Source organism: Ceratotherium simum, chromosome 2 (genome assembly GCF_057802395.1).
Source record: "Ceratotherium simum simum isolate JZ-2026a chromosome 2, ASM5780239v1, whole genome shotgun sequence".
NCBI classification, from domain to species: domain Eukaryota; kingdom Metazoa; phylum Chordata; class Mammalia; order Perissodactyla; family Rhinocerotidae; genus Ceratotherium; species Ceratotherium simum.
The window spans coordinates 44788819-44810557 of NC_141901.1; the positions used below are offsets into that span (position 1 = coordinate 44788819).

The following is a 21739-nucleotide window of genomic DNA, read 5'->3' on the forward strand; positions in this document are numbered from 1 at the left end:
CTCTGTCCCTCGGTGCTCCCTCCTTCTTTCTCCCCCTCCCACCAACCTGTTACTCCCCTCCGGAGCTCCACCCCCATTGGCTGTCACCACCCGCCCCGCCTTGCCCTTCTCCGGTTGGTCCGTTTCCCGTGAGGGGCGGGGCCGCCGCGGGGACCCGGACCAGGGGTCGCCAGCCCGGGTGGGCCGGTCACGTGGGCCGGCGGGTAGCGGAGCGCCGGGGGCGGGGCGGCGAGGGGCATCAGGAGGCCATTTTGGGGGCGTAGGGTCCGCCCGTGCCCGCCCACCGCCCCGGCCCAGACCCCGGGAGCCGTCCGGCAGAGCATCTTCTCGCCTCAGCGGGAATAGAACGCCGGCCTCCGCTGTTCTCAACGGGAATCTCGGTCCAGACCCCTTTCTGCCGTTCACCAGCGTCGGCATAAACCAGATTACTCTTCGGTCACTTTCTGCAGAAAATACCTCCCCGGTCTCCCGACGTCAGAGCCTCCTCCACCTCGGCTCGTCTCCCTTTTCCCCAACCTGAGCCAGCACCCCAATCTAGGATTCTCTTCCCCTGCCCCCTGGCCTCCACAAGTCATTTTCCAGCCTGGTACGTTTTTCTCCGTAGTGTTTATCACCTTCCAATCTGTATAACTCAGTTTTAAAAATCATATTCATTGTTTGTCTCTCGTCCTACGATAATTTCCACCAGGGCAAGGATCTCTTGTTTTGTTCGCTGCTTTATCACAAACGCCTACGACAGAGACCGGCACGTACTAGGCTCTTAATATTTGTTGAATGAGTGGGATGGGGGATATTAAGTTTACATGGAAGGGGGATGTAAATTTACGTTGAATAGGAATAACCCTCATTCTAAAGGGAAGGAGATTCAACTCCAGATTGTAAATCTACTTTAGCCTTTCAAGAAGTGGGGACATTGATCCCAGTCCTCAGAAGAGTGAGTCAGGGTGCTCAGCAAACTACAGGCACTCTGCTGCTACGCTAGCTGTGCTTAAACAGCATGCAAGCTGGCTTCCTAGATTCGAACCATTCAGAAATGTGAAAAAGAGATTGACCGAGCTTACGTTGCTGGGCTCTGGATATTGTTCTCACTTACTGATTCAACAAATATTTATTGTGTACCTATTTAGGGTTGTAAAGGAATCTTAAATGCAGCTGACAGGCTGGTGCGTTGGCTCGTTTCCTTCCCCGCCCCCATCCTTTGGAAGCTAGGTGTGGGTCCTGGAGGGTAAAGTCCACCTACCAGTTCCTTAGCTAGCTCTGCATTCCAGGGGAAGCTTTATATACGGTTAGAGTCATCCACCCAGCTCTTGACCCCAGGGAGGAACAGCAAAAAAGGTGTAGGGGTGGAGATCAGAAAAGGAAGGTCCCTCCAGGACCACATTGTCTCCAGACTCCTGGGGTAGTTTTTTTAAAGAGCTGTTTTTTGGTTTTTTGGGTTTTTTTGAAGTGTGAGATTGTTGAATTGACCCAGATATTGGAAAAGTGGAAACAACTGAACTCTCCTGGATAACACCTTAATAATTAGGATACTTAGTGTATTTGTAATTAATACAAAGTCAGGGTAGTAAAAGAGACACCCCACCCCAGCACTGTGAATACAGATTACAAGGAAAAACCACGAAGCCTCTGAGTCACCATCTTCCTTATCTGTTCCTCAAGGAAGCACTCAGTCTCAGAGGGACACCATCATCAGGCACAGGTGGTAAAGGTGACACTAAGGCTGTTTTCCAGAGTTTGTGGTCCCTCTCCTTGAGAAATGTTACAATTTGGCAAAATTGGCCAGTTTATAAATATGGCAAAGGTAGAAAATTAGAGCAAATATAATATATCCAGAAAGAAGAAATAAATTACATTGATATGTATTCAAGAGGGTAATTTTACTTTTGTGAAATGGTGTAAAAGAGAAAGTTCTAGGTAAATTGGAAAAGGTTTCATCAAAGAAGTGAATTTGGAGCCGAATTCCTGTCCCATAATGCTTTCCTCACTTCTTTCCTGAGTTCCCCAGACCATCACCACTACCACTAACAACTCTACTGAAATTGTTTTCTCAAAGATCAGCTGTTTATCTGTGACTGGTTCCTAAATGGAGCAGCAGGGAAGTCTACCCAGGAAGAGTAATTAAAGATAAATAACTGAAAGGAGGTGATATACCCCGTTGGCTGAGATTGAAAGGACAGGGGACAGAAAAGATCTGGGGAGGACGTAGAGGAGGAAGAATATAATAAATTAACTTTGGAACTTGCCGTCTTGGAGAAGTAGGTAGAACATCCACACACACACACACAAAAGTCTAGCAAACAACTGGAAATGAAGCTTAGAAGAGAAGTTAGGGCTAGAGATAGATCTAAGAATTATCCTCATAGATGCGAAAGTTTGCAAAGAGGACCAAATAACAAACGTTAAGTAATATGGGATGGGGGAAAAAAATCAGTGATGGAGTATTCAGAGAGGTAAGTGAGAAAGTCCTTGGAAGAGAGGTGTTCAAGTAGGAGCAGAGACTGGAATTTGGCATTTAGAAGTTTTGGTTGATCTTCCAGATGTCAGTTTCAGCAGCGTGGTAGACCCTCAGCTCAGACTGCAATAACAGAAGTATATCAAGAAAAGAGAAGGAGAAGGGTACCTTGACTTAAAGAAAAACAAGGTGAAAGAAAAGAGAAGTTTCATGTTTGTTTTGTTTTTAGGAAGGAGAGACTGGGTTATACTTTGGGAATAAGCCAAAAGAGTAAGCAAGATTCAAGAAATAAAGGAGAGAGAGAGAACAGTTGAAGCCTGGACCTAGAGGAAAAGGTAAGGTCTGTTATATAACTTATTGGAAGATCATCTATGAAAGAGTGGGGAGTTGAGGAAGTTGAGTCAGATAACTTTAGTTCACCAGATTGCTGGAGCTGCCGAAGACAAGAGTAATTCCGAGGGCCAGAGTAATTCTAAGGCCTGGAGACCTCGTAAACAAGTTTTAGAATTGTTGGAGTTACCTACAAGCCTAAGAAAGGATATGATAAGTGCCAAATGAATGGCACGGAAAGTCTCCCTTTCAACTAGAATAGGATGGTATCTAATCTGGGCCTTGAAAAACCGGGTAGAGGAAGGGGGAGGAGGAATGGGGACAAGAAAATGTGCAAAGGCCCTCGGGGCAGGAAAATGTAAGGTTTGTTGTGGGAACTGAAAGGAGATCCTACAGGCTGAGCACAGGGACAGGGGAGTAGTGGGAAATAAGACTGGAAAAGTAGACTCTGAGATAGAGGATATAAGGCATTGAATATCAGGATAAGGAATGTGGGCTTCGTTGGTAGGTAATGGAGAGCTTGAAGGTTTTTGAGCAAGAAAGTGGCAGTCCTTCCAGAAAGTTGATCTACGTCAGTATGATAAATGCAAAGACAAGGCTTGATTGAGGTGGGAAGCCCCACACTAGAGTGGTGCCAAAGGGAGAGAAAAGAAAGGGACCACTCACCCTGATGTCCTTTTAGCACATTAGTCATCATTTCTTTCTCAAGCTTTGTTTACAAATAATTTGCTCTTCAACAGCAATCATGACAAGTAATTATACTAGTGCTTGGGGCTTTTCCTGGTTGAGTAAAATTTCTATTTATGGATGTTGTTAGGGACGATAATAAGAAATGGTCACTTTATATGCTCAGTTGATATACTCTTCCAGCCTTTGGGTTCAGGATCTCCAAGAGTCCCCAAAAGATATTTCATTCCTTCTGACCCATGACGTCCACTCTTTCCACAGAGATTTTATGAGTGGACATCACTGAGGCAGAGCACTGAGTTAGGAGTCAAGAGACTTGTATCTAATTTTACTTCTGGGAAAGCTATAATCCTAGCTAAGTCTCCTGAAATCTCTGGGACTCAGTTTCCTCTGAGAAATTAAAAGATGATCCCAGATTCCATAATCATATTGTTTCCTTTGGGCTTCTTGAGGAAAAAAAGTGAAATTTTCTCTTCCAGCTCCTCCTTTTACCGTGACTGGGAACATGAGTAAGTGTAACCATATCTGATACATAACAGGGTGACTGTTTGGAACAAAGAATTCCAAGCAACCTTTTCAGCCTAATCAGAGTCACTTGCTGACAAGGGAAAGATTCCTTTGGAAGCTAATCAAGTCGCCGCAAGTTGCCCCACACCCTCTAACCCTTTATGGTCCCAGCTGCTCCACCTCTAATGCTCTGAGCAACTAAATTCCAGTATGTTCAAAGTCTCCAGTATACATTCAATAGTATCATTTAAAAGAAAAAAAGAGCAAGAAGGCTACATATTTCCAATTCCAATGGAAATTATAAGGAACAGATTCCTTCTGCATAATTTTTTTTTCTGGTTGGTAAAATGCCATTCTGAGGAGAGAGCCAGCTTTCCTTCACACACCCAAACAACAGCTGATTCCACCTCCCATCTCGCTTTCTTTTCCTCATCAGTGAAGGAAGGAGAAGCTTGGCAGCTTAAACCTATACACACATTCCTGAAGCCCCAAGTTCTCACACAGTCTGTGGTAGCAAAGATTTTCAGCAGTCTCATTAATTGCTTGATTTGCTTAGATTCTTTATCTGAATTTTTAGAAAGATAAAAAATAATAAGTAATAATAAATAATAATAAGAAGAAAGAATCTGCCATTCAACTGCCAGAGTGCAGTTAGCTGTCAGCCTCCAACTACATCACCTTTGGGATCCATTACAGTGTCAGAGCTAAGGCCTCACTCTCCCTGAGCAGCCCCTAGCCTATGACTAGGCACAGTGTGGGTATTAGGGCCTGGCCATTTCTGCCCACTACTGGACTCTATAGAACACTCTTTGCTCTGGAGCTTTCCATTGGGTTGACATTGGGTTGGAAGGATCTGCATCATGGCTTGAGGTTCTCCTAGCCCAATTTTGCTTCCTACATCCTTTCCTTTCACAGGTATCAAATCTGCATCACTATCCAAAGGCTTTCCCTACCCATTCCTGCCTCCTTCCCCTTTATCTTTCACAGTCATTACCACTCAATAAACCTCTTGTACTCCTAATTTTGTGTCAGCATCTGCTTCCCAGACCATCTGAACTGACTTAGTTGGCTCCAGGAGTGGTCTGAAAAAACAGGCAGTAAGATGGGGTTTGGGAACTGCATTACTTACCACCTGGCTGGCAATAAGGACCCCTCCTGGATAGTATGTGGGTACAGATAGTCTTTGGGACAAGGTGGTGGCCCAGCTGCTAAAACTTTCACTGATGGTGAAGTGGGAAAATGTTCCTATGGGGCAACAATCCAGGCATGGGGGTAGGCAGAGGGATAGCAGTGAATACAGGGACAATGGAATTGGCTGACTGTTATTAAGTTGCATTGAGCCCTGCCGAGAGATAATGAAAAGCTGAGAGCAGTTACCAAACATTGAAAATTAACTGTGAAGGCCAGAGAGCCCCTTTGATGGGTTACAAAGAGGCCCTTATCTACAGCAGTGGGAGAGCAAAAAAAGCTGAAGACCAAATGCAGGACTTAATAGAGTTCCAGAAAGCAGATCTGTAATCAAGGTCAGGGTCCTGGGTCTGAAAACCTGGGACTCTGACACATGGAATGGAGATATCTAGGTGATGCCCCCAAAGATTTTGGCTCCCTATACTCTTTTGAACTCTCAGAGCCTTAAGAGGGGGCCCACCCCTCCCTGTTAAGAGCTAGCACTCCTTCCATGTGGGAAGACACTGCAGAGGCCTCTCCCCCTTAGAATCTGTCTCCACTTCCTTTCCTGACTGCCAGGATCTTAATTAGGATTAAGTTACAGCAAAGTCCAGCAAGAACATGCTGGTCCTGATGAGGGAAGAAAGGGACTATACCTCAAAGTAGCTGCAAGAACTAACCAACATTTACTGGTAAGAGTTGGGGAGTATCTATGGGATTGGATTTTGATGGTGCTTAAACAAGGGGCTGAAATACAAGACTGGATAAGGGACAGTTTATTGACTGGGGCCCACTCTCCTAGGATAGAATTTAACTTCCTGGTAAGGACCTGCCCCAGTGGCTCCTAGAAACATGGGGGAAGTGATAACCTTTGCTGAGTGAAGTTCAACTGCCTGAATTGCCTTGGCAATTGGAGGAAGAAAGGATTAAATGGCTCAATGAAGTGGGCGTGCTAGAGTCAATTATAAGAGGCCAAAGACCCTACCAAAGGATGTTTCATAGAAGGTCTAGAGGAACTTTACTTACCAAGGCAATCAGGAATGTGCTGGTGAGAGGACTACCAGCATCACTAAGAAGCTCAGTGGTGGCTTTCTTCTGCAAGCCAGAGCTGACCAGAGGACATGCTGTCAAAGCTTGGCTCTGTTACAGCAACGGAGATAATGGGGTCCCAAAGCAATAGAAGCCAAGTGGCGGTACTTAACTGCCAGAAGCCTGGGGGTTACAATTATCCTAATGACTAGCAAGGTCAGAGTGACAGCCCAAGAAGCTTGACACAAAGATTTGTGTAGATGGGTAATAGAACATGGCATCCCTAGGGGCAAAATAGATGGGCAGTCAACGTAAGAGTATTGCTGAATATATATAATCAAAAGAAAGCAAAAAGAGATGAGCAGGAACCTAAAGGTAGAAGTCCCAGTAAAAAATCATGGTCCTTATCTAGTTCCCCAACTTGAGTCAGTTTTTGGACTCAAAATTCAATGATTAAAGAGGTGGCCAGGTCTCCAGGACTGGCAAGATCATGGTAAATATATACTGTAATGATTCCCCAGTCCTTCCAAAAAACGACTTATGCCTATTTATTCAGGTGACTGTAAAAAGAGAAGAGGAGTACACCCAGGCATTTGAGGACTGTTGAACACAGGATCTGAGTTGACATTGATACCTGGAGACCCAATGCATCATCCTCACCCCCGGTTGGAGTGGGAGCTTATGAGGCCCAGGTAATAAGTAGAGTCCTAGCCAAAGACCAGCTTACAATGGACTCTTTGGGCTCCTGCAGAACACCTCTTTGACCTATTACATTGGTGACATCACGCTGATTAGTCAGGATGAGCAAGAGTAACTAGCATACTAGAAGTCTTGGTAAAACACATGTGCCCCAGAGTATGAAGATAATCCCTACAAAGATTCAAGGGCCTACCACATCAGTAAAGTTTTTAGGAGCCCAGTGTTTAAGAGACATGCTGGGACCTCCCTTCCAAAGTACAAGACATATTGCTGCATCTTCCATCCCTTACCACAAAGAAGGAATCACAGTACCTGGGAGGCCTTTTCAAGTTGTGGAGGCAATACTTTCCACACTAGGAGCACTGCTCTGGTCCACATACTAGGTGACACAAAAGACTGCCAGCTGTAAGTGGAGCCTGCAGGAGGAAAGGAAGAGCCCTACTGTCTTAGTCAGCTCATGCTGTAACACCACCACAGACTGGGTAGCTCATAAGCAGCAAACGTTTATTTCTCACAGATCTGGAGGCTGGGAAGTCCAGGATTGTGGTGCCAGTAGATTTGGTGTCTGGTAAGGGCTTCCTAGTTCACTGATGACTGTCTTTTCACTGTGTCCTCACATGGCAGAAGGTGGGGAGGGATCTCTCTTGGTCCTCTTTTATAAGGACACTAAACCCACTCATGAGGGCTAATGACCTCATGACCTAATCACCTCCCAAAGGCCCCACCTCCTAACACCGTCATATTGGGCATTAGCATTTCAACATATGAATTTTGGAGAGACACAAACATTCAGACCATAACACCCACTTACCATCACTCTCAGTGACCCACTGGGGGACTTTGTGCTTCCTGTTGCTGCAACTCTGGGCTCTGCAGGGTTCAAGGTTCTAATCCCCAAAGGGGCATACTCTTTCCACAAAGGTCACATTGAATTACATGCCATGGCTGCCACCTGGGCACTTTTGACTCCTTGTATACAGGGAGCAGCAGGCAAGAAGAGAAATTACCATGTTGTCATGGGTAATTGACCCTGATCAGGGAAGAGGTAGGACTGCTATTACACAGTTGGGGCAGGGAGGAATATGTGTGGTGACCCACCCGGGCACCTGTTGGTACTCTGTTGCCTAGTTGTGACCGTAAATGGACAAGTACAGCAACCCTGCCCTGAGAAGGGGTCTTAAACCTCTCAGGAATTAGGGTTTGGGCCACACCACTGGGTAAGCCACTGAGACTAGTAGAGGTGATGGCTGAGGGCAAGGGGGATTTAGAGCAGAGGAAGGAAACATTGAGTACCGGTTGCAGCCCTGAGACTAACTGTAACAATGGGGGCTGTACTTGATCCCACTAACCTCCCTCTGAGTTTCTCCTCAGGAAGAGAGGTTCATGGAACCCTTACCAAGTATGTTTGTAGAAGTGAATTCACATGGTTCAAGGGGTGGACTATAGTAGCCATGGAGGTGCCCCCCCCTTGAATTCTCTTCAAGAAGGTACTTTCTGTTCAGCTGCCCGAAGTGCAGTGATCTCACAGCTTCCAGCTGCAGCGCCTTCAGGCTTCACTCTTATGTTCACACTCTACCCAGGCAGCTGCCAGCCAACGACTGAGCATGATGTGGGTACTAGGACCTGGCCATTTCTGCTCAGCATGGTTCTCCTCTAACTGGTAGTCTTTGCCCTGGGTCTCCTTGGTGGGCTGGCTGAGACTCTGTCAGATCTCCATCATAACTTGAGACTCTCCTTGCCCAATCCTGTTTCCTCTCTCTTTATCTTTCACAGGCATTACCCCCAATAAACTTCTTATATTCCTGTCTCGGCATCTGTTTCCCGAAGGACCCAAACCAATGCACTCAGGCAATAAAATAATGTTAAACAGAAAAATGAAAACTACATATATTCATATATGTGTGTATACACACACACACTACAATTACAAAGATTTTTTAGATGTGTATTTATATAGATGAGACCTGGAAGACATAGAAAAATAAAACCATTGATCTATTAGAGTAAAAGGATTGTGAATGAATTTTGTTTACCTGTCCTTTATTGTTGACATGATGTTTTCATACATGACACAAAAATGAGAAAATAAGGATATTGGTCTGAATCTGCTTTCTGCCTCTTAAAAACTATGGGACTTTGGCAACTGAGTTTTAGTTTCCTTGTATATAAAATAAGAATGATAATTGTGAAAATAAAATGAGATTAAGAATATGAACACATTTTTCTATTGTACAACACTATAAAGTTGCAACATATTATTTTTATTATACGCTGGGGTCCCAGATATGAGGAAGTTGGTCGATCAACAAATGTTTATGGAGCATCTACTATGAGTCAGGTACTGTTTATATTATTTTTCTGTGGCTGCTGTAACAAACTACCACACATTTAGTGGCTTAAAACAACGCAAATTTATTACATTACAGTTCTGGAGGTCAGAAACCCTAAAATCAAGTCAGCAGGGCTGCATTCCTTCTGGAGGCTCTAGGAGAGAATATGTTTCCTTGCCTTTTCTGTAAGCTGTCTGTGTTCCTTGGCTCATGGCCCCCTCCTCCATCTTTCAAGTCAGCAGCATAGCATCTTCAAATTTCTCTCCCACTTTCTGACCACTGCTTCTATTGTCACATCTTCTCTGACTCTGAGTCTCCTTCCTCCCTCTTATGAGGACCCTTGTGATTACATTGGGCCCACCTGGATAAACCAGTATTCTTTTTCCATCTCACGATCTTCAACTTAATCACATCTGCAAAAAGCCATGTGAGGTAACATATTCAGGAATTCCTAGGATTAGGAGGTGGCCATCTTTGGGAAGCCATTATTCTACATTATTGTGGTGATGTAGTGGTGAACAGGAGGTAAGATCTCTGCTCCTATGGAGATTCTCTTCTAATGTAGGAGAGACAGAAAATAAACAGGTAAATTAATCAGTAAGATGCTGATAAGTGCTATGAAAACAATTTTAAAAGGGCATCACGATGGTGACTAAGTACAGAGAATAGTCAGAGAAGTCCCTCCAAGGAGGTGGCTTTTGAGCCAAAGCCTGAAGGCAATTACTAGCACCCTTGGTTCCCTTCTCCCTGTAGAACTTTGGAGATTTTTGGTAAATTTGGGGCCTGTTAGTTCAGGAAATGAGTTGATTTTTACCTTCCCTACTTATGAATGAGCTCTATTAAGCAGACCAGTTCCAACTCACAAAGTAAAGATTGATTTATTACCCCCATCCCAGGGATTTTAGTCTCTAGCCTTTCTGAATTTCAAGTCAAGATCAAGAACCATCAAGATCTGTCTCTTTAGGATTAAGAGTAGCACCCAGCACTGTTTCATGCATATTGTCCAGCATAGAAGCCCTAAGACGGCAATGCAATGGCAGAGCCCAACTTGGGAGTAATTTAAATCCTTGTTCACTTAAATTTAATTCCTTTGGAAATGATTTCCAAAACATCTTCAGAAAAGTTTAAAGTGGCCTGGCCTTAGCAAGGGTCTCATTCATCACTGAATCCTGGAGGCAGGGAAACCAGGCCCCGGATCCATCCATTTGGTGGGTTGGACTGGTGTCTCTCAACTTCTGTAGCACATCAGGAGGACAAAGAAATGGGACCCTGGGACCAGCAGAATGGCAGAGCAACTGGCTTCCCTAGGAAAAGCCGTGTTTCTCTCCAGGCTGTCAAAGGGTGGGTTTTCTGTAGATTGAAGTAGACAAGGAGAGCATGGTCTCAAGGAGAGAGTCAGCCAGCTAAACAAGAAATTACAAAAAGTTTGCAGAAAGAACACAACATTCTCACTGCAGCTAGCCAAAGACTTTCTCCTCTTCAGTTCTCTCCCCAGGCAAGGGAGTGGCTAGTTTTCTTCTGGGTGTGGCTGGGAATCCTACAATGACACTCTTCGTATGGTGTCTCCTTGGGTTTTCCTTTGTTTTCCCCAAAATAATTATGTTACCTTATTTCAAAATCACCTTCTCTGTGATTGTAAAAATAAATTAGATAAATTTATGTATGCAAGTAAGGTAAATTAAATATCCAAACTCTGTAATTATAAAAATTTTACATATGGGATTCTTTTGTTCCTTTGTCTAAACAGCTTTATTGAGGTATAATTGACATATAGTAAACTGTACAAATGTAAATATACAATTTGATAGTTTTGAGATATATATACATACACACACACACACATATATATATATATACACACACATATATATATGTCCATGAAATCTTCACCAGAATCAAGAGAGTGAACATATCCATTCACCAGAAATTGGAGGTAGGGGTAGGGGTGGGGGGATGGATATGTTCTCCCTGGGTTTTAACCTCTTGTTATCAGCTCACAAATTTGTACTCTGAGTAATGAGACAAGATGAATCATTCATAAAATATTTTTTCTACAAAAGTGGGCAGAAAGAAAAACAACTTCCCACCCACTTGACAGGTGATCAGTAGTTCATTAAGCTAAATCATGTCACTGCACTGTCGGTTCCCTTTCTTCATTGTGCACAGGACTCAGCTGGAATGCAAAGGCCTGGGAAAAGTGCCCACAGGTGTCCCAGCCAGCTCTTGGCTGTCCTGTATAGGAGCAGGAGGGGATTTTTGCCTTCAGTTCCCAGACAGGCCTGCCCTCCTGCAGTCCATCCTCACTGGGTTCCAGATCATTCAGCCCAGGGCTTCAGGCATAACTTTCTTCTCTACTTCTAGCTTCTCAATCTTCTCTATGGTCTAAGAAGAAGAGATATTTATTTATTCCTCATTCTAAAGCCAGCCTCTCCTCCTAGTGTCTAGACTTAATTCCTGGTCTTCTCCACTATTCAGCAATATTTTTTGAATACCCACCAGGTGCCACGCACTGTTCTAGGCTCCTGGAATATGGCAGAAATCAAAATAGACAGAAATCCCTGCCTTTGTGAGCTTACATCCTAGTGAAGCAGGGAAACGAAAAACTAGAGCCTAACTGCTGCCAATCTGTCTCTCCTTTCTATCATCTTCAATAATTCCGTCTCTGAGTTACTTTCCTACTGTAGTCAGAGATGTACAGGGGAACCTTATCCTCATCCTTTTGCAACTTGTAGCTGCTCTCCTATTTCTTTCCTTGCTATTTACCATGGCCTGAGTCAAGCAGTTTATAGCCAGTGGTTCCAAGTCCCTCCTCTGCAGGTGAGCTCAGACACTGAAGACCTTTTCTCAGTCCTCCCTCTGCTGAATGTCTATTGTTTCTCTGCTTCCTAGTTTCCCACACTTTTTCCTCCTTGGGTTTCTACGCCAGAGTGCTATGATCTTCTACAGTTCCAGCGCCTTCCCTGTCTCCTTCACGGGTACTTCTTCCTCTGTCCCCTAACTGCGGACAAGGTTCTTTCCTCTGCCCTCTACTCTTCTTCACTCTCATGCTTTCTACTACCACCTCCAAAAGCAGACAACTCTCAAATCTCTACTTTAAACACCGACCTCTCATTGGTGTACAATATCTATATTTCTAACTCTCTCCTGGACTTCTGCACTTGTGCATCTCACCTGTACTTAGGACGCATACAAACCAGGTGTATTAACTTCTCCAGTACACCAGCTCTCCTTCCCAACTTCCCTGTCTCCATAATCATAGTCCTCAATCCCTCCAATATCAGAAGGAGCAACTCCTTGCTTAGAATTGTAGTAGAGACTAGCTACCCTGATTAAGGGGAAAAATTTAATCACTCAATCAAGTTTTTGGGAATATGTAGTGGGAATCCCAACCTCTGGCAAAGAAGACTAGAAAGCAGCTTTTGACTTCAAAGGACGACTTACCAGTCTGGGAGCAAAGAAGGGATGTGCAGGGCACTGAAGTGGGGGAAGTGGAGGGGGAAGAGGATGTGGGGGACGAGGAGGGTGCCTGAGAGCCTCAGAGAAGGGGGATTGGAGGCAGGAGGGAGAGTAGAGATAGGGATCTGGAGTCAGCTATTTGCTGATTGTGCATCCTGGGCATGGCTAGCTCAGAAAGGGTTTTGCTCCCATTAGTCAGTGAATTGATGTGGGATGACAGTGATAAAAAGGAGAAAACTCAACTGTCAGAGCCAAGAGGAGCCTAAGAAGACATTACGAATAAATATTATATGGTATCCTGGATGAGATCCTGGAACAGGAAAAGGACAGGAGACAAAAAACTAAGGAAATCGGAATAAAGTATGGACTTTAATTAATAATAATGTAACAATATTGGCTCATTAATTGTGATAAATGTAGCATACTAATGTAAGACGTTAATAATAGGGAAAACTGGGTGTAGGGTATATGAGAACCCTCTGTACTTACTATCTTTGCAGCTTTCCTGTAAATTTGAAACTATTCCTAAATCATTTATTAAAACAATAAAAGCAGTAAGCTCTAATGAATTCTTGATTTTGAAACTTTGGCTCTCTAAGCTCACAGGGAAGGACTGTCACTGGGAGGATCCTGCTGGAGGAGCCTGGTAAGGACACTATTATTATTCCCCACACCCAGAAACACTGGTGTTACCTTCCATGTCTTCCTCTCCCAGGTTTTCTGTAGCTAAGCTGTCATCAAATGCTGTTGATTGAAATTTAGAATCTCTCTCATCTTGAAGTGTCAGTGTACAACACTAAAAGCTTTGTTTCTGTATAAGGAAAAAAAAAGCTGCAAATAAAATCAAAAAAAGAAAAAGAAAAATGACTAATAAATAAACATATAGAAAAAATGTTCAACTTTACACATGATTAAATAAGTACAAATTAAAATAACTACAAGACACCACTTTTTGCGCATCAGATTAGCAAATTTTTTAAAGTTTGGAAATTCATGGAGTTGGCAAGCTGTGAGAAAATAGGCATTCTCAAATATTCTTGACAAGAGTGAAAATCAGTAACTTTTTGGAGAGCAACAAGACAATAATGATCATTATTTGAAATACAAATATCCTTTGACTTACCAGCAATTCTACTGCTAGTGCAGGGTATGAATATAATTTCAAGATACGCCAAAGTGTGTGTGTGCACGTTTGTATGTGTGTGTAACAAGGGTGTTTTTTTCAGCATAATTTCTAAGAGCAAAAATCCATAAACAAAGTAATGTCCATCAATAGGAGACTTGAGAAATAAATTATGATACATCTATACTATAGATGTTAAAGGGAAGAAAGTAAATTTGTACATGTCAATATGAAAAAATCTCCAAAGATAGAATATTGAGTTTTTAAAAAAGGGAAATAAAAGAAAGAAAATTTAGAATATTATCTCATTTATGAAATTAAATATACATATAAACACATACATACAGGACCAGCTACATAATTTGTAGCCCAGTGCAATGATGTGGAGCCCCTTGTTCAAAAGTTAAGAATTTCAAGACAGGAACAACAGCAGACCGTTAAACCAAGCCTGGGGCTCTTCCGAATGTGGGCTCTGTGCCACTGCACAGGTCATACAGCCACGAAGCTGGTCCTCTCTCTACACACAGTTCATCCTCATTATTTGCGGATTCTATATCTGTCAATTTGCCTACTTTCTAAAATTTATTTGTGACCCCTCCATCAATACTCATAACGCTTTCATGGTCATCCACAGATATGCAAAAAATTTGAGTCACAGGACAGGTGTGTTCCCAGCTGAGGTCCAACAAGGCAATGCTCTGCCTTCTTGTTTCAGCTCTCATCCTGTAAACAAGTGTCCTATTCATGGTCTATTTAGTGCCATGTTTTTTGCATTTTTTTGTTGGTGATTTCGCTGTTTAAAATGGCCCCCCCAACTGTAGTGCTGAAGTGTTGTCTAGTGTTCCCAAGTGCAAGAAGGCTGTGGTGTGCCTTACAGAGAAAATACGAGTTAGATAAGCTTCCTTCAGACATGATTTATAGTGCTATTGGTCATGAGTTCAATGTTAGTGAATCAATAATATATGTTAAATAAATTGTCTTTAAACAGAAACACGCATAAAACAAGGTTATGTATTCATCAGTTGAAAATGTTATGATCAGAGACTTGTAAGAACCTAAGTTCTCCTGTATTTCCCCCAGAAGCAATGGTTTAGTAATTCAATGTTGGAGGCAACTTTACAGAACATAACTACTGTGAAAAACAGAGTCAACTATTTATATATAGGTATATGCTTAAAACTTATTTGAGATTTTATTTATTTTATTTTTCCCCCCAAAGCCCCAGTGGATAGCTGTATGTCGTAGCTGCACATCTTTCTAGTTGCTGTATGCGGGACTCGGCCTCAGGATGAACGGAGAAGCGGTGCCTCGATGCGCACCCGGGATCCGAACCCGGGCCACCAGCATCGCAGCGCGCGCACTTAACCACCAAGCCACAGGGCCGGCCCAAAACTTATTTGAAATACACAAGAAACCTTTAAGAGTTGTTACCCTTGTAAAGCCAGACTGGGGATATGGAAGAGAAGGGAGACTTTTGTTTTTCATTTTATACCTTTATGTACTATTCGTTTTTTTTTTTAACTCTAAGCATATCTTACTTTTATTTTCTGAAAGTAAATTTAAAACCATAAACCTTACAAATTCCCCTCATCTTCTCCATGTCTAGTGCAACATTAAATTAGGTTGTCCCCACCATCAAGCCAGAATTATTTTAACTACCTCCTAACTGTCCTTCCTTTTTCTAATCTTTTCTCTTCTCCAATCTTTCCAGAAAACCACTGGCAGATGGATCTTCCAAAAACACCACTTTCGTCATGTCGTTTCCCTCTGAAAAGTTTCAACAATTCTCCACTGCCTATTGCAGCAAATAGCTTTTGGAGTCATATATAATCAGGTCTCAACCTTACCTCTTCCTATTCCCCAATTCCTGTTCTACTGTCTGGCCATCTCTTCTCACTCTCCACCTCATCTGCCCCCATACCATGCCAGTTTATGCTTCCATAGCTTTGCCTGGATCTGGGCCATACCTCTGTGTGGGAAGGCACACTCCTTCTTAAATCCTGCCCATTATTTAGTTTCACTACTTCAGTGAAACTTTTTTTAATTTCTTTTTTCCTATAATTTTTCCCACTTCTGAATTCTTATGGAGCTAATCCACACAATGAGTGTTTCTTTCATCTGTTATCCATAAATCTCTAATTGTATATATTTATTTATTTAAAAAACACTTAAGCACTTACTATATGCTAAGACACTACTCTACTTTACAAATATTACCTCATTTAATCTTCATGATGATCTTATGAGGTAGGTAGTATTATCACCCCTATTTTAAGCTCAGAGAAGTTAAATACGTTGCCCAAGGTCACATAGTAAGTAGCAGAGCCAGAATTCACACCCAGACAGTCTGACTCTAGAGTCATGCTCTTAGCCATATACAATTCTGCCTGCCGATTGCTCAGATGGACGAGTTATATGATGAGTTCCTTGAGGCAGGAGACTATATCTTCCATTTCTTCTCTCGTGAGCCGCAAATCATGCCCAAGGAAGTCTTATCAACGGCCTGAAGTTTTCTGGGACTCATTTTTATGGGATACTGACACTCCTAGCTCTGGGAAAGGACTTGGGACTGGGAAGTTAGGCATTGAGCTAAGCATGGTTCCCTTGAACTTGCTAGCTCCTTCCTCCTCCTTGAATACCCCATCTTTCTCCCATGGATGGGCTGAGCTGAGCTCACCTTGGCTGACATTAGCCCTCCCTTTCTGGCTTCCTCCTCACTCCTTGCCAGGAGCTGACAGTGAGTCCTGTGGCCACAAGAGGGCGAGATGGACGTCGGCTCCATCAGGAAGACTCACTGAGTCACACAAGAGCAAAAGGCAGGATTCCATTCATCCATCCGGCCTCTGGCCCCTCCACCCTGCAGCCTACCCACATTGGGTCCTTCCGGGATGCCTGGGGAAATGCACAGTTTTAAGATTCACGCGGGCCTGGGTTTGAATCTTGGCTCTACCACTTAGTAACTGTATCAGCTTAAGCAAGTTACTGAAGCTTTCTGAGCTAGTCAGGCCACTGAATATGATTACATTATTGCTAATACAGTAGTGGCTAACAGTGAGCACTTAACTATATGCCAAGCACAGTTCTAAGTACTTGACATATATGAACTTGCCCAATCTTCATAACTCTATGAGGGGGTGCTATTATTGTCTTCATTTAACAGATGAAGGAATTGAGGGCATAGAGGTCAAGTAACTTTCCCAATGACACATAGCTAGCAAGGAGCAATCTGGCCAACCTTTATAGCATTGTCATGAAGATACAAAGAAGTAATATCTATAAAATATCTGACATATGAAGGCAGTCTGTAAATATCTCCCTTATATCAGTTAGGATTACGTTTGGCTACATAAAACAGAAAATCTAAGTAAGAGTGATTTAAAGAAACGAAAACTTTATTTCTCTCTTATGTGGAAGAAGTTCAAATAGAAAAGACAGGACGGGTAGGGTGGCTCCATTCCACAAGGGACTGAGGCTCCTTCTAGATCTCTGCTCTGCTGTCCTTAGCTCATGGCTTCCATCCTTAAGGTTGCCTCTTGGTAGCAAGATTTGCAGCTGCAGATAGCACATCCATAGTCTAGGTAGCAGGAATGAGGATGAGGCAAAGCTAAAAGGGGAGACCTCTCAGCTAAGGCAGCCCCCTTTAAAGAGCTTTCCAAGAAACCCCATCTAAATGTTCCTATCTACATCTATTTGCTCCTGCTTTCTACAGTGGAGTCTAAGATGTATAGTTTTTCTGCTAGGCACATCGCCACTCTCAATCATATAAGGGCTCTGTTAGTAGGGAAGTATGAATATTGAAGATTGAATAGGCAACTAGCAGTCTTCCCTCTCTAGGCATTGAGATGTCACACCCAATCCTAGACACTTATTTTTCAGAGTTTTCTCCTTTGACAGTCTTTCTGAGATCTAACTTTAGTTTCCTCTGTTTTTGTGTCACTTCTTGTCCTGTCTTCCTCAAACGCTTCATTCTTGGACAGGGGACCAACAAGAAAGAGAGTCTTCACCCTCGGGATGGTCTGAAAGTTGAAAACCATTCATTCACTTACTTGACAAATATTCGCTGAGTACTAACTATTGGCCAGAAACCACACAAGACACTTGAGATACAGAAATGAAAAAATATGTTCTCAGGCCTTATTTAGCTTATAGTCTAAGGGGAGAAATACATTTTTTAGGGAGATAGCTATTCTTTTTTTTTTTTTTCATAATTTTATTTATTTATTTTTTTCCTCCAAAGCCCCAGTAGATAGTTGTATGTCATAGCCGCACATCCTTCTAGTTGCTGCATGTGGGACGCAGCCTCAGCATGGCTGGAGAAGCGGTGCGTTGGTGCGCGCCTGGGATCTGAACCCGGGCCGCCAGCATCGGAGCACGCGCACTTAACCGCTAAGCCACGGGGCCGGCCCGGGAGATAGCTATTCTTTACCAATTATGATTCTCTTGGAGGAAGAGGTGCTTCACCAAGCTGAGGAAAATCAAGGAAAGTTTCACAGATGAAGTAACATTAAACCAAGAGCCAAAGGACTGGTGGGAGTAGGTCCAGTAAGGATATACAAGCCCAAGGCAAGGAGGCATGATAGTGCATGGAATGTGCCAGGAATAGTGAGAAGGTCTGTAAGACTGGGGCACAGGGCGCCCAGGGCACAGTGCCAGGAGATGAGGCCTAAGAGGTAGGAAGGGATTGGAATGTGAGTGGCATTATGGGATTTTTATGACAAAAGTTTAACTCAAGCCTGTAAGTGATGGGGAACTATTGAAGAGTAACATGGTGGGCTTCACATGTTAGATGGGGGTGAGGGGTGTGAGGCTAGAGGTAGGGACGTCTGTTGGGAGGCTATTTTGATAGTTTAAGAAATGATGAAGTAAGGCATGGTGGGGAGAATGGAAAGAAAAGTTAGAGTGTGAGAGAAATGAGCACAGTAAATAAAGACCACATTTCTCCTTCTGGCCTTCGTAGCCAAATCCTTCTGGATTATAACTAATGCCAGTGGCTGGCAGTGGTCTCCAGGCTGGATGAAAGTAGGATAGATATACCTCCCATAGCTCAACTTCACCCTGAGGACTTAGTTCTCTCTCTTCCATTTCAAACTTTAGGCTGCATTCCTGGGTGTGTGAGCTAAGTGTACCAGAGTTCCCGGGGTTTGAACTCCTCATGCTGATTATTGAATAAACTCTTTCATTAATATCACCTAGACTCTTTGTTTCAGTCGATGCCACCAGCATCCACATTCTCCTCTGTTTTCTTTGCAAACGGCTTGACCACATTTCCAGCCACTGCTATGGTTAGATGTGACCCTGAGACTAAGTTCTAGCTGAAAGAATATGAAGGGCAGTAATGTACACTAGTGCTTCTCAAATTGTATGTGGCACAAGACAAGTTTTTTTCTTTCTAATCTGTGCACCAAAACTTTTGTAAAATACATTACAAATGAGTTAATGAAAAACTTAAATAGGGGCCGGCCCTGTGGTGCAGTGGTTAAGTGTGCGCACTCCGCTGCTGGCAACCCGGGTCTGGATCCCAGGCGTGTACCACACCGCTGGTCAGGCCATATTGTGGTGGCGTCCCATATAAAGTAAAGGAAGATGGGCACGGATGTTAGCCCAGGGCCAATCTTCCTCAGCAAAAAGAGGAGGATTGGCATGGATGTTAGCTCAGTGACAAGCTTCCTCCCACACACACACACAAAAAAACTTACATAAAAAAACAAAGAATAGGGGGCCAGCCCCAAGGCATAATGGTTAAGTTCAGTGTGCTCTGCTTCCGTGGCCTGGGTTCATGGGTTTGGATCCCAGGCGTGTACCTATACCACTTGTCAGCCAAGCTGTGGCAGCGACCCACATACAAAATAGAGGAAGGTTGGCACGAATGTTAGCTCAGGGCTAATCTTCCTCAAAAAACAAGAAACTAGGGCCGGCCCCGTGGCTTAGCGGCTAAGTGCGTGCGCTCCGCTGCTGGCGGCCCGGGTTCGGATCCCGGGCGTGCACCGACGCACCGCTTCTCCGGCCATGCTGAGGCCGTGTCCCACACACAGCAACTAGAAGGATGTGCAGCTATGACGTACAACTATCTACTGGGGCTTTGGGGGGAACATAAATAAATAAATAAAAACTTTAAAAAAAAAAAAACTAGAGGCAGATTGGCAACAGATGTTAGCTCAGGGCAACTCTGCCTCAGCAAAAAAAAACAAAGACATAAATTAAGCCCCAATTTTTTATTAAATTCAGCAGACATAAAATTACTCTACCAAAATTGCTATAAAACTTTCTAAAGGCTTGCTTTCCATTTCTGTGCTTATTTTGTCATGCACCAGTAACAATCTGCTTGTGAACTGACACTGGTCCATGGAGCCCATTTTGGGGGATGTACCGTACTTTTAGGCCAATATAGACCTCCCACGTGTGCTCTGCTATGTCTTTTACAGGCCTTCATTAACCTGGGTTCCTGAATGTCTCTGTGGGGGAGGGTTTCTCTGCCACCCGAGAAGCAAGAAATAAACTTCTATTGTACTTGAGCCATTTTCCTTATTCAGGTCTATTTGTTATAGCAATTAGTCTGTCCTAACTAATACAACATGCTTCTTTTTCTTTCACGAGAGTAATTCTGTTCTGAAAGAAATTCCCAGTAAATCTTTGTAGTAAGATGTTAAGAACAAGCTGTTAGGCTGGAATGTGGTACACAGTGTCTGGATGTTCAGGGTGCAATGGTCAAAGGTAGGAAAAATGTTTCAGGTTGTGGAGGTACCTTAATACTAACGTATTTCTGTAGCTAGTCTTCACTCTGCAGGATCTCATTTCAGGATAAAATTCCATTTGGGAAAAAGTTGAGGGTTTCTCTTAGGTTTAAATGTTAAACTGGTATAGTAGAAAAATGTATATGGTGCTGCCTAGTATCTACTCAATAAATGCTTGCTGATTCTGAATCTGAATGCCCAAGCCTTTCTGAGGGCAGATCTTCCCATAGGCCATTACTATGTCTTGACAGCAGGAAGTTGTTCTTGAGTTATAAATTCCTTTTTTCCTTCTGTAGTTGCAGGATTTCTCCTTGCTCTCAATGGAGGTAGAAAGTGTGGGCAACTGGCAGAGTTATCTATGTCAGAGACATAAACAGATGAGTACACAGAGGGTCATATATCCACGTTCTCAGAAGTAGAAGGGAACAGCCCAGGGCCGGCCCCGTGGCTTAGCAGTTGAGTGCGCGCACTCCACTACAGGAGGCCCGGGTTCGGATCCCGAGCACGCTCCGACGCACCGCTTCTCCGGCCATGCTGAGGCCGCGTCCCACATACAGCCACTGGAAGGCTGTGCAACTATAACATACAACTGTCTACTGGGGCTTTGGGGAGGAAAAGGGAAAAAAAGGAGGAGGATTGGCAATAGATATTAGCTGAGAGCCAGTCTTCCTCAGCAAAAAGAGGAGGATTAGCATGGATGTTAGCTCAGAGCTGATCTTCCTCACAGAAAAAGAAAAAAAAAAAGAAGGGAACAGCCCATATGCCTAGATTGGCAAGCAAAAGAACTTTTGTCCTCCAAAAAAGTGTGCAAAGTTAGGGAAACTGCCAGCTCTCAGCACCCCAAAGGTTTATTTAATTAGGTTTTTATTTATTTATTGACCTCCACAGGCACAGAATAGTTAACTCGCCTCATTGCCCTACTGCCAGGAGGCAGCAGCAATCCACCTAAGAGAGGCACGGGTGTGGGCAGGAGCCTGGGTTCTCCTGACTTGTTTCAAATCACTAGGTGATCCTGTGTAAGTAGCTGCACCAGTTTCTCCTCTACCAATTGTGAAAGGGGGTTGTTTTCTTCCCAGAAGAAGATAATACGTATTTTTCTGTGGAAGCTCTCTAATCTACAAGAAAAGCTAACTGAAGATCATGCTGAAATAAAAAACATCTTAATTTAATGCTGATACAAGTTCAAGCTCTTCCGATTTTTACGTGAAGAACTTGAACCACAGAAGTA

The 21739-nt window shown here is 43.4% G+C and overlaps 1 long non-coding RNA gene across 3 annotated transcripts in view; it reads left to right on the forward strand.

Annotated features, from left to right (window-relative positions):
- Window positions 1–301: 301 nt before the first annotated feature.
- Window positions 302–21739, forward strand: part of LOC147917949 (uncharacterized) — a 33229-nt gene continuing 11791 nt past the window's right edge. The window contains exons 1-3 of one of the 3 annotated variants that reach the window (XR_015555106.1): window positions 302–586; window positions 2682–2787; window positions 6729–6864. This is a non-coding gene — a long non-coding RNA (uncharacterized LOC147917949). Of the gene's footprint in view, window positions 587–2681; window positions 2788–6728; window positions 6865–13256; window positions 13304–21739 lie in introns of all 3 variants that reach the window. The other 2 variants (XR_015555105.1, XR_015555102.1) reach the window with 2 other exon arrangements.